The following is a 9,561-nucleotide window of genomic DNA, read 5'->3' on the forward strand; positions in this document are numbered from 1 at the left end:
GGGAGCACGCGGGTAGGTTCATCGGCTCCGAGAGGGTAGCAGGAGAAGCCGCTTCAAGCCTGGGCAGGGGCAAGGTTTTCTATTTTTCTGAGGCAATTGTTGGTGGCCGAAAGTGGTGGCAGTCGGGGCTTTCCAGGGTGAGGTGAAACCTGCGGTCTGTCCTGAGGTTTAGTCATTGTCCACAGCCGATTGTCCGGCAGGGATTTTCTACCATGGTGGGGTGGTTTTCAGATGTCAGTGTGGACAAGTCAAGCTTCTCACAGCCCAAGAGAGGGAGGGGGTCCTTTCGCCCCCGGAGCACGGTGCCAGCGAATACCAGACTATAACGACTACTAATTTTCTAAAACTATTGTCAGAAACCAAACTAGAGATTAAGAAAGCTCATAAAACACCAAGAAAGACAAATTTATATATATATATATATATATTCATATTCAAATGGCAGAAAATCAAGATAAAGAAAAAAATCAAACAAAAAAGATGATGATTTATTATAGGGACAAGTGTTAAAATTATACTATACTTCTCAGAAATGATGAAAGTATGAAGAGAGTGGAATGTAATATTTAAAGTGTTGAGAGAAAACACCCCAAATCTAGATTTGTGTATCTTATGAAAGCATCTTTAAAAGTGAAAGATAAATAAATGCTTTTTTAAAAATATAAGCAAAAATTGAGAGAATTTGATGTTAGTAATTCTGACTTGCAAGAAAATTTATAAGTTCTTCAGAGAGAATAAAAATGCTACAAATTAGAAACTTGAATCTACTTAAAGAAAGGAACAGAATTAGAGACGGAATAAATGAAGGTAAACATTTCAATTTTCTTTATTCTTAATCGACTTAACAACTTATTCTAATAACAATAGCAGCAATGTATTCAATTTTAGTGTGTGTTGTGTGGAATGAATTTCAGCAATGATACAAGGGATGAGAGGGATTAATTAGGAATACAGGTGGCCCTTGCACAATACAAGTATAAACTCTGTGTGTCTGTTAATACGTGATTTTTTTTATTATATTAGGACAACTTTTGGAGATTTTTAAAAATTTGAAACATTCACATATGTACTGTATAACCTAAAATATTTTAAAAAATAAGAAAAATTTAGGTATGTTGTGAATAACAGTATATAATACATATAAAATATGAGATATATGTTAATCAACTGTTTATGTTATTGCTAAGGCTTCCAGTTAATAGTAGAATATCAGTAGTTAAATTTTGGGTAAGTCAAAATTGAGACATGGATTTTTGGCTGCATGTAGGTTGGCACCCTTAATTCTCATGCTGTTCAAGGCTCAACTGTACTTTGTTATTAGAAGGTACTTGAAGTACTAATGAAGCAGTACTACATTATTTGAAAGTGGACTTATATTAATTGTAAATGCATATTGCAAACTATAGGGCAAACAGTAAAAAAAACAAACAAAAATACAATATAATTGTTATGCAAAGAAAGTTGCAAAATTGGAATCACATGAAATGATCAATTAAAGCCATTGAAGGCAGAAAAGAGTGGAAAACAAAAAATTAATGGAGAACAACGGCAATAAACAGAAAACAGTAGTAAATATGTTAGATATTAATCAAACTCTTACCAATAATAATTTTAAGCATATACTATTTTGTGGACGAAAGGGGCCACATGCTGACCTGACAAGCTCAGGGGAGGCCTGCATGGTGATCTTGCAAACTCAGAGACCTAAAGTAACCACAAAGGATGGTCTGAAATTAAACTTTAACTAAAAGCAGTTATGGTGGGCAGTTACGTCCTAGGCCAGTATCTTCACTGACAAGGTTAATCTTTACCTTAACTAAGCCTTTCTGTCTTTTTGCATCTATGGTAACATACCTTGAAATGTCTGGGTAACTTGTAACTTCCCTTTTTCTGGAGCCCCTGGGGCACAACCTAATGTTCTCTGAGCCAGGACAGATACCACAAATTCCTTCATTATCATGTTAATTGATTCTGTACCCACTTAAGTATGTGTCCATCATTTTACTTTTTATCCAATCCCAGGGGTTTCCCCTGCTTTGCTTTATCCCTCCTCCTTAATCTATCACCGATGAATTTCATGTAACCCACCTATGTCCCTCCTTTGATTGCAAATGTATAAATACAAATGTACCCCTGCCATTCTCCAGAGCATTATCTCAATTCGTTGAGGTTCTGCTTCTGGGCATATGCCGACAGTTTGGCTCAAATGAACTCACAAAAATTCTTTACAGGTTTCAATGGTTTTTTTTACGTTAACAATATAAATACACCAATTAAAAGACAGAGAATGTCACAGCGAATCAATAAGCAAGACTAAAGTAAGTGTTTTCTCCCAGCGGAAAAATGGAGACTGGCAAGACTGCAGGGAGAGAGAGTGTGAGAGAGTAAGGGAGCAAAAGGGGAGTGTGTGGACCTGTGTGGTGAGTGTGTGTGTGAGCCAGGGACAGTTAGAACCTGCAGGACTTTCAGGGGCTGGTGGATCAGGTGGTTTTAGACTGCAAGACCCCACTGCTGCTGCTGCAAACACTCCTGGACAGCCGGCACTGGCACAGAAACCACACCATCTTGAAGGTCAGAACTGCAGTGACTAGGATTCTAGCCTCACCACCACCTAGACTGGTCTCAGATGCAAATGGGGACCCTACAGCTACTCTGGACAAAGACCTGCTACCAAAGCTGCAGACCCAGGGACACCCAGACTCCAGACATCCCAGACGCAGATTTCTGTGAGTCACAGAGAGCATCCCCCTCCCTGCTGGCAGCCTGCAGCAGCGGCATAGGGCCTGCATGACTCATGGCATGCAAGCAGGTCTCCTGCCAACACCTGGTGGCTGTGCAACCCTCCCCCACTAGCAGGCCAGGGACTTTGATTATCAGAGCATGCACTGAAGGCCTCACTGAGCACCAGGGACTTTGATTCTTGGTGCATGCAAGTGGGGACTCTGTTTCTTATCATGCATACAGACACAGGGACTCTGAGTATTGGTGTGTGCAGACTGATTGTTGGCGCCAAGTGAGGCAGTACTGAACACCACTAACTGATTCTTGGAGCATACACTCGGGCACTCTGTTTCTTGTGAGCATGCACGGGGACTCCCACACTGAGTGCAGGTGACTTTTGTTAGGTTAGGTGGCTCAGGAGGTGGCACAAGAAATAGAGACTCCAGTGAATCAGAAAAGAAAGGAAAGGAAAAGGTTTATTTCTGCGTCCCCAGGAGACCCACGTACCCCCAAAGATAGGGCACGTGGATTCACCCCAACAGGGAGGGGGGCGCTTTTTTTATACTGCAGTTGGGTGAGGGGCGGGGACATGAACTGAGGTATTCTCTGCTGCAGGGGATGGGCGGGGGTATGTGGATTAAGGGAGAAGAAGCCAGTATCTGTGTCTGGCACCTTGATCTGTGAGAAATTCCAGGGGAAGTCCATTATCTTGTCACATGTGGGCATGTATCCGATCCTGGGCTCTCTCCGACCTAACAACTATGATTCTGGGTGTATGCATGCAGGAACTCTGTTTCTCATTGTGCACCCATAGGGACTGTGATTCTTGGAGCGTGCACAAGGCTGCACTAGGCATCAGAGACTGATTCTCAGTTCTTGGCATGTGCATGCGGGGACCCTGATTCTAGGAGTGTGTGCAAAGCCACACCGAGTGCCAGTGACTCAGATTCTCAGAAGGTGTGTGGAGACCCTGATTCTCGGCACATGCACGAGGCCATACTGTATGCCCGTGACTCTAATTCTCAGTGCAGGCATGCTGGGAATCCGATTCTCGGTGCACACAACTCCCGCAAACCATGGCAACCACATGTCTTGGTGTCTGAGCTCTTCAGTGATGCTTGGGAGGTGAGATGCTCCTGCTTCACATGACTCAGGCCCTGGCAATTTGGCACTTGGACCTTCTGGTGGTAGCTAGAATGGGAAGACAATGAAACAATTCCCAAGGCGGAAGGGGACGGGGGAAGGAATCACTAAGAAAGGAAATAAGTGAAATGGAGGCTTGCAATCAAAAAAAGAATTCAGAGTAATGGTCATACAGTCAATAAACCGGATGACTGAGAAAATCGACAACCTATGCAAAAATCAGGAAGAAATCAAAAGTGATATAGCTGCAATAAAAAACATGATGAAAGGTTTCAAAAGTGGACTAGAAGAAGCAAAGGACCAAATTAATGAGTTAGAAAATAAAGTAGAAAAACAAGCCTAATCTGAACAGCAACTAGAGAAAAAAGTTAAAAAGCAGGAGAGCCTAAAGAAGCTTTGTGACAACGTGAAACAAACTAATATACATATAATAGGGGTACCAGAAGGACAAGAAGAGCAGAAATGATTAGAGAATCTCTTTGAAGAAATAATGACAGAAAACTTCCCTGATATGAGGAAGGAAAAAGTCACACAAGTACAGAGAGTCCCAAGCAAGATGAACCCCAAAAGACCCACAGCAAGACACATCATAATTACAATGGCAAACTTTAATGACAAAGAGGAAATCTTAAAAGCTGCAAGAGAGAAACGGAGAGTTACCTACAAAGGATCCCCCTTCAGATTATCAAATGATTTCTCAACAGAAACACATGAAGCTAGAAGGGAATGGAATGAAGTGTACAAAGTGATACAGAGAAAAGGACTGAATCCAAGAATACTCTATCCAGCAAGACTATCAATCAAAATAGAAGGGGAAATCAGGAGCCTGGCAGACAAAAAAAAATGCTAAGGGAGTTTATCACTACCAAGCCAGCAATGCTAGAAATGCTAAAGGGAATGCTGTGAAAAGAAGAAATAGACAGGGAGGAAGGAACTCAGTAAAAAGAAGAAATAGAAAGGGAGGAAGGAACACAGGAATAAATAATAGAAATGGCTACAAACACGTACCTATCAATAATAACATTAAATGTAAATGGATTAAATGCACCAATCAGAAGCCAATGAGTGACTGAATAGATAAGAAAACATGACCCATATATATGCTGTCTATAGGAACCCACCTCAGAATAAGGGACTCACACAGATTAAAAAAGAAGTGGTGGAAAAATATCTGGCAAATGGAAAAACAAAAACAAAAAACTGGGGTAGCAATACTTATATCTCACGAAATAAACCTCAAAGTGAAGGCCATAACAAAAGACAAGAAAGTCCACTTCATAATACTAAAGGGATCGATACAACAAGAGGATATAACTCTGGTAAACATATATGCACCCAATGCAGGAGCACCAAAATACATTAAAAAAAAAAAAAAAAAAAAACTTCTGGAAGATATCAGGGGAGAGATTGGCAGCAATACAATCATAGTAGGAGACTTTTATATCCCACTAAAATCACTGGATAAATCCTCTAGACTAAAACTAAAAAAAAAAAAAAAAATCAGCAAACAAATAACAATCCTAAATGACTCACTAGATCAGATGGACTTAATTGACATCGTTAGAACATTCCATCTAAAAACTACAGAAGATACATTCTTCTCAAGTGCTCGTGGGACATTTTCAAAGATGGACCAAATATTGGGACACAGGCAAAGTCTGTCCAAATTCAAGAAGATTGAAATCATATCAAGCATTTTCTCATCACAATGGCATAATATTAGAAATCAACTACAATAAAAAAAATCAAAAATTCAAACACTTGGAGGCTGAATAACATATTATTAAACAATGATAAGGCTACCAAAGAGATAAAAGAAGAAATAAAAAAAAATCCTGTAAACAAACAACAATGAAAACACAACAATTCAAAATCTATGGGACACAGTGAAAGTAGTCCTGAGAGGGAAGTTCATAGCTCTACAGGAACACTGTAAAGCTCTTTCTATGAAGCCAGCATTATCCTAATCCCAAAACCAGATAAAGACAATACAAAGAAAGATAATTATAGGCCAATATCCCTCATGAATACAGACATCAACATTTTCCACTAAATTCTAGCAAATTGAATCCAGCATTACATTAGAAAGATTATACACCATGACCAAGTAGGATGAATCCCAGGGATGCAAGGATGGTACAATATCCACAAATCAATAAATGTGATACACCACATAAATGAATTGAGAGATAAAAACCATATAATCATATCAATTGATGCAGGAAAAGCATTTGACAAAATCCAACAACTATTCATGATAAAAACTCTCAGCAAGGTGGGAATAGAAGGATCATACCTCAACATAATAAAAGCCATATATGACAAACCTATAGCCAGCATCATACTCAATGGGCAAAAACTAAAACCATTTCCCCTAAGAACAGGAATGAGAAAGGGATACCCACTTTCACCATTCCTGTTCAGCATAGTACTGTAGGTACTAGTAATGGCAATCAGACAAGAAGAAGAAATAAAAGGCATCCAAATTGGAAAAGAAGAAGTAAAATTGTCATCATTCACAGATGACATGATATTGTACATAGAAAATCTTAAAGACTCCATCAAAAAAAGTACTGGACTTAATAAATGAAGTCAACAATGTAGCAGGATACAAAATTAACACCCACAAGTCTCTCGATTTTTTATACACCAATAATGAACTCTCAGAAAGAGAAACCAAAAAAATTCCATTTATCATTGCAACAAAAAAATTAAGATACCTCAAAATAAATTTAATCAAGGAGGTAAAAGATGTGTACTCATAAAATTACAGGACACTGAAAAAAGAGATAGAGAAAGACATAAACAAATGGAACAACATACCATGTTCATGGATTGGTAGAATAAAGATCATTAAAATGTCCATATTACCCAAAGCAATCTATAAATTCAATGCAATCCCTATTAATATACCAATGGCAGACTTCAACGACCTAGAAAAAAATTCTCCAAAAATTCATCTGGAATAAAAAAGGACACTGAATTGCTGCAGCAATATTGAAAAAAAAAAGAACAAAGTTGGAGGGATCACAATACAGTATATCAAGATATGCTACAAATCCACTGCTCTCAAAACTACCTGGTGCTGGCACAAGAACAGACATATAGACCAGCAGAACAGAACAGAGAACCCAGAAATTGACAAAAGCCATTATGCTCAATTAATATTTGAGAAAGGAGGCAAGAGCATACAATGGAGTCAAGACAGTCTCTTCAATAAATGGTGCTGGGGAAATTCGACAGATGCCTGAAGAAAAAATGAAACTACACCAACAACTTACACCATACACAAAAATAAACTCAAAATGGATAAAGGACTTAAACATAAGACGGGAATCCATAAAAATCTTAGAAGAAGCCAAGCAGCAAAATATCAGACATATGTCCTAGCAATATCTTTGCTGACACAACTCCTAGATCAACGGAAACTAAGGAGAAAATAAACAAATTGGGCTACATCAAAATAAAAAGCTCTTGCACAGCAAAGGAAACCATCAACAAAACAACAAGAAAGCCCACTGAATGGGTGATCATATTTGCCAATGCTATCTCTCATAAGGGTTTAATATCCAAAATTTATAGGGGACTCATAGAACTTAACAGTCATCTGCGAGATGCAAATCAAAACAACAATGAGGTACCATCTCACACCTGACAGAATGGCTATAATCAACAAATTGACAAAGGACAAGTGCTGGAGAGGATGAGGAAAAAAAGGAACCCTCCTTCACTGCTGGTGGGAATGCAGACTGGTGCAGCCACTGTGGAAAACAGTATGACGTCTCCTAAAAAAAAAAAAAAAAAAGGCACTCCCATTTGACCCAGTGGTCCCACTTCTAGGAATATATCCCAAGAAAACAGAAACACCAATCAGAAATGATATATGCACCCCTATGTTCATAGCAGCACAATTTACAATAGCTAAGATCTGGAAACAACCTAAATGCCCTTCAGCAAATGAGTGGATGAGAAAACTGTGGTACATCTACACAATGGAATACTGCACTGCTGTAAAAAAGAAGATATTCTTACCATCCATTTGCAACAGCATGGATGGAACTGGAGAAAAGAAACTAAGTTAAATACAATGAAACTTATTTATTAAAACTAAAGGGATTAATAATTATATAGTATACTAACACTAATCAAAAGAAAGCAGGAGTAATTAAAGTACTTTCAGAGAGAGCCAACTTCAGAGCTAGAAAAATTATCAGGAACAAAGAAAGGCATTTCATAATGATAAAAGGATAATTCTCTAAGAAGGCATCACATTCCTAAATTTATGTCCAACGAACAACCAAGTGTCTGAATCTATATAGTGAAAACTGATAGATATGCAAGAAAAAATAAATAAATAGATCATAGTAGCTGGTGAGTTTATAATTCCTCTATCAGTAATGGGCAGATCCAGCAGACAGAAAATCAGTAAGAACAAAGTTGAACTCAATAGCACCATTAATTAGCTGGATCTAATTGATATCTATAGAATAATTCATTCAAAAATAAAATGAGAGGAGGGGGAAGGTGGGGACAGGATATATCTGTAATACTATCAACAATAAGAAATCGATTTGAAAATTAAAAAAAGAAACCACTAATAAAATATAATAAAAACCTACAAAACCAAAATATACATTCTTTTTAACCTCACATGAATATTCACTAAGATAGGCCACATTTGGGGCCATAAAATAGACCTTAACAGTTTTAAAAGAATTGGTATAATACAAAATATGATCTCTGACCACAGTATTAAAGCTAGAAACCAATTACAGGAAGATATCTGGAAAATCCCAAATACATGGACATTAAACAACACATTTCCAATAATACATGTGTCAAAGAAAAAATCTCAAGACGTGTTTAAAATGCTTTACTTTATCAAAAATGATACTACAACTTAAAATATGTTAGATACAAAAAGTCATTACTCAGAGTAAAATGTATAGCATCCAACGCCTAGAGAACAGAAATAAAAGGTTTAAAATCAATAATCTAATCTTCTACCTTAGGAAACTAGAAAGAGAAGAGAAAATTAAATCCAAAGTAAACAGAAAAAAATGAAATAAGGAAAATTAGAGCAGATGTTAGAAAATGAGAAGTCAATAGAGAAAATCAGCAAAACCAAAGCCTATCTCTTTAAAAAGTTCAGTATAATTAATTAGCTTCTAGCTAGGCTACATAAGAAAACACACACACACACACACACACACACACACACACACAATGCTAATTTCCAAAATGAACACGAGAAAATATTTTACTGACCACGTTTATAATGAAAGAAAATCATGTTGCACGGTCGAAAGAATAATAAAGCTGTAAAAAAGAAGATATTCTTACCATCCATTTGCAACAGCATGGAGGGAACTGGAGAACATTATGCTAAGCGAAATAAGCCAGTCAGAGAAAGATAAATATCACATGATCTCACTCATTTGTGGAATATAATGAACAGCATAAACTGATGAACAAAAATACATACAGAGACTAAGAAGCATGGAACAGACAGTCAAACTACAGCGGGAAAGCAGATGTAGGTTTGGAGGGTAAGAGATCAACTGAAGGAATTGTATGCATTCATATAAGGATAACCAATGGACACAATCATTGGGGCTGGGGTGAGGGCATGTGCCAGGAGGTAGTGGAGGCCAGGAGGAAGTCAATGGGTGAAAAAGGAGAAATATATATATATAT

General features: G+C 37.8%; 1 long non-coding RNA gene across 1 annotated transcript in view; it reads left to right on the forward strand.

The window, feature by feature from the left end:
- Nucleotides 1-5,716: 5,716 nt before the first annotated feature.
- LOC107184807 overlaps nt 5,717-9,561 on the forward strand; it is an 18,564-nt gene continuing 14,719 nt past the window's right edge. Inside the window, exon 1 of the long non-coding RNA XR_001515720.1 lies at nt 5,717-5,756. This is a non-coding gene — a long non-coding RNA (uncharacterized LOC107184807). The remainder of the gene's footprint in view (nt 5,757-9,561) is intronic.

The sequence above is a fragment of the Myotis davidii genome, unplaced genomic scaffold, assembly GCF_000327345.1.
Source record: "Myotis davidii unplaced genomic scaffold, ASM32734v1 scaffold28, whole genome shotgun sequence".
Taxonomy (NCBI): domain Eukaryota; kingdom Metazoa; phylum Chordata; class Mammalia; order Chiroptera; family Vespertilionidae; genus Myotis; species Myotis davidii.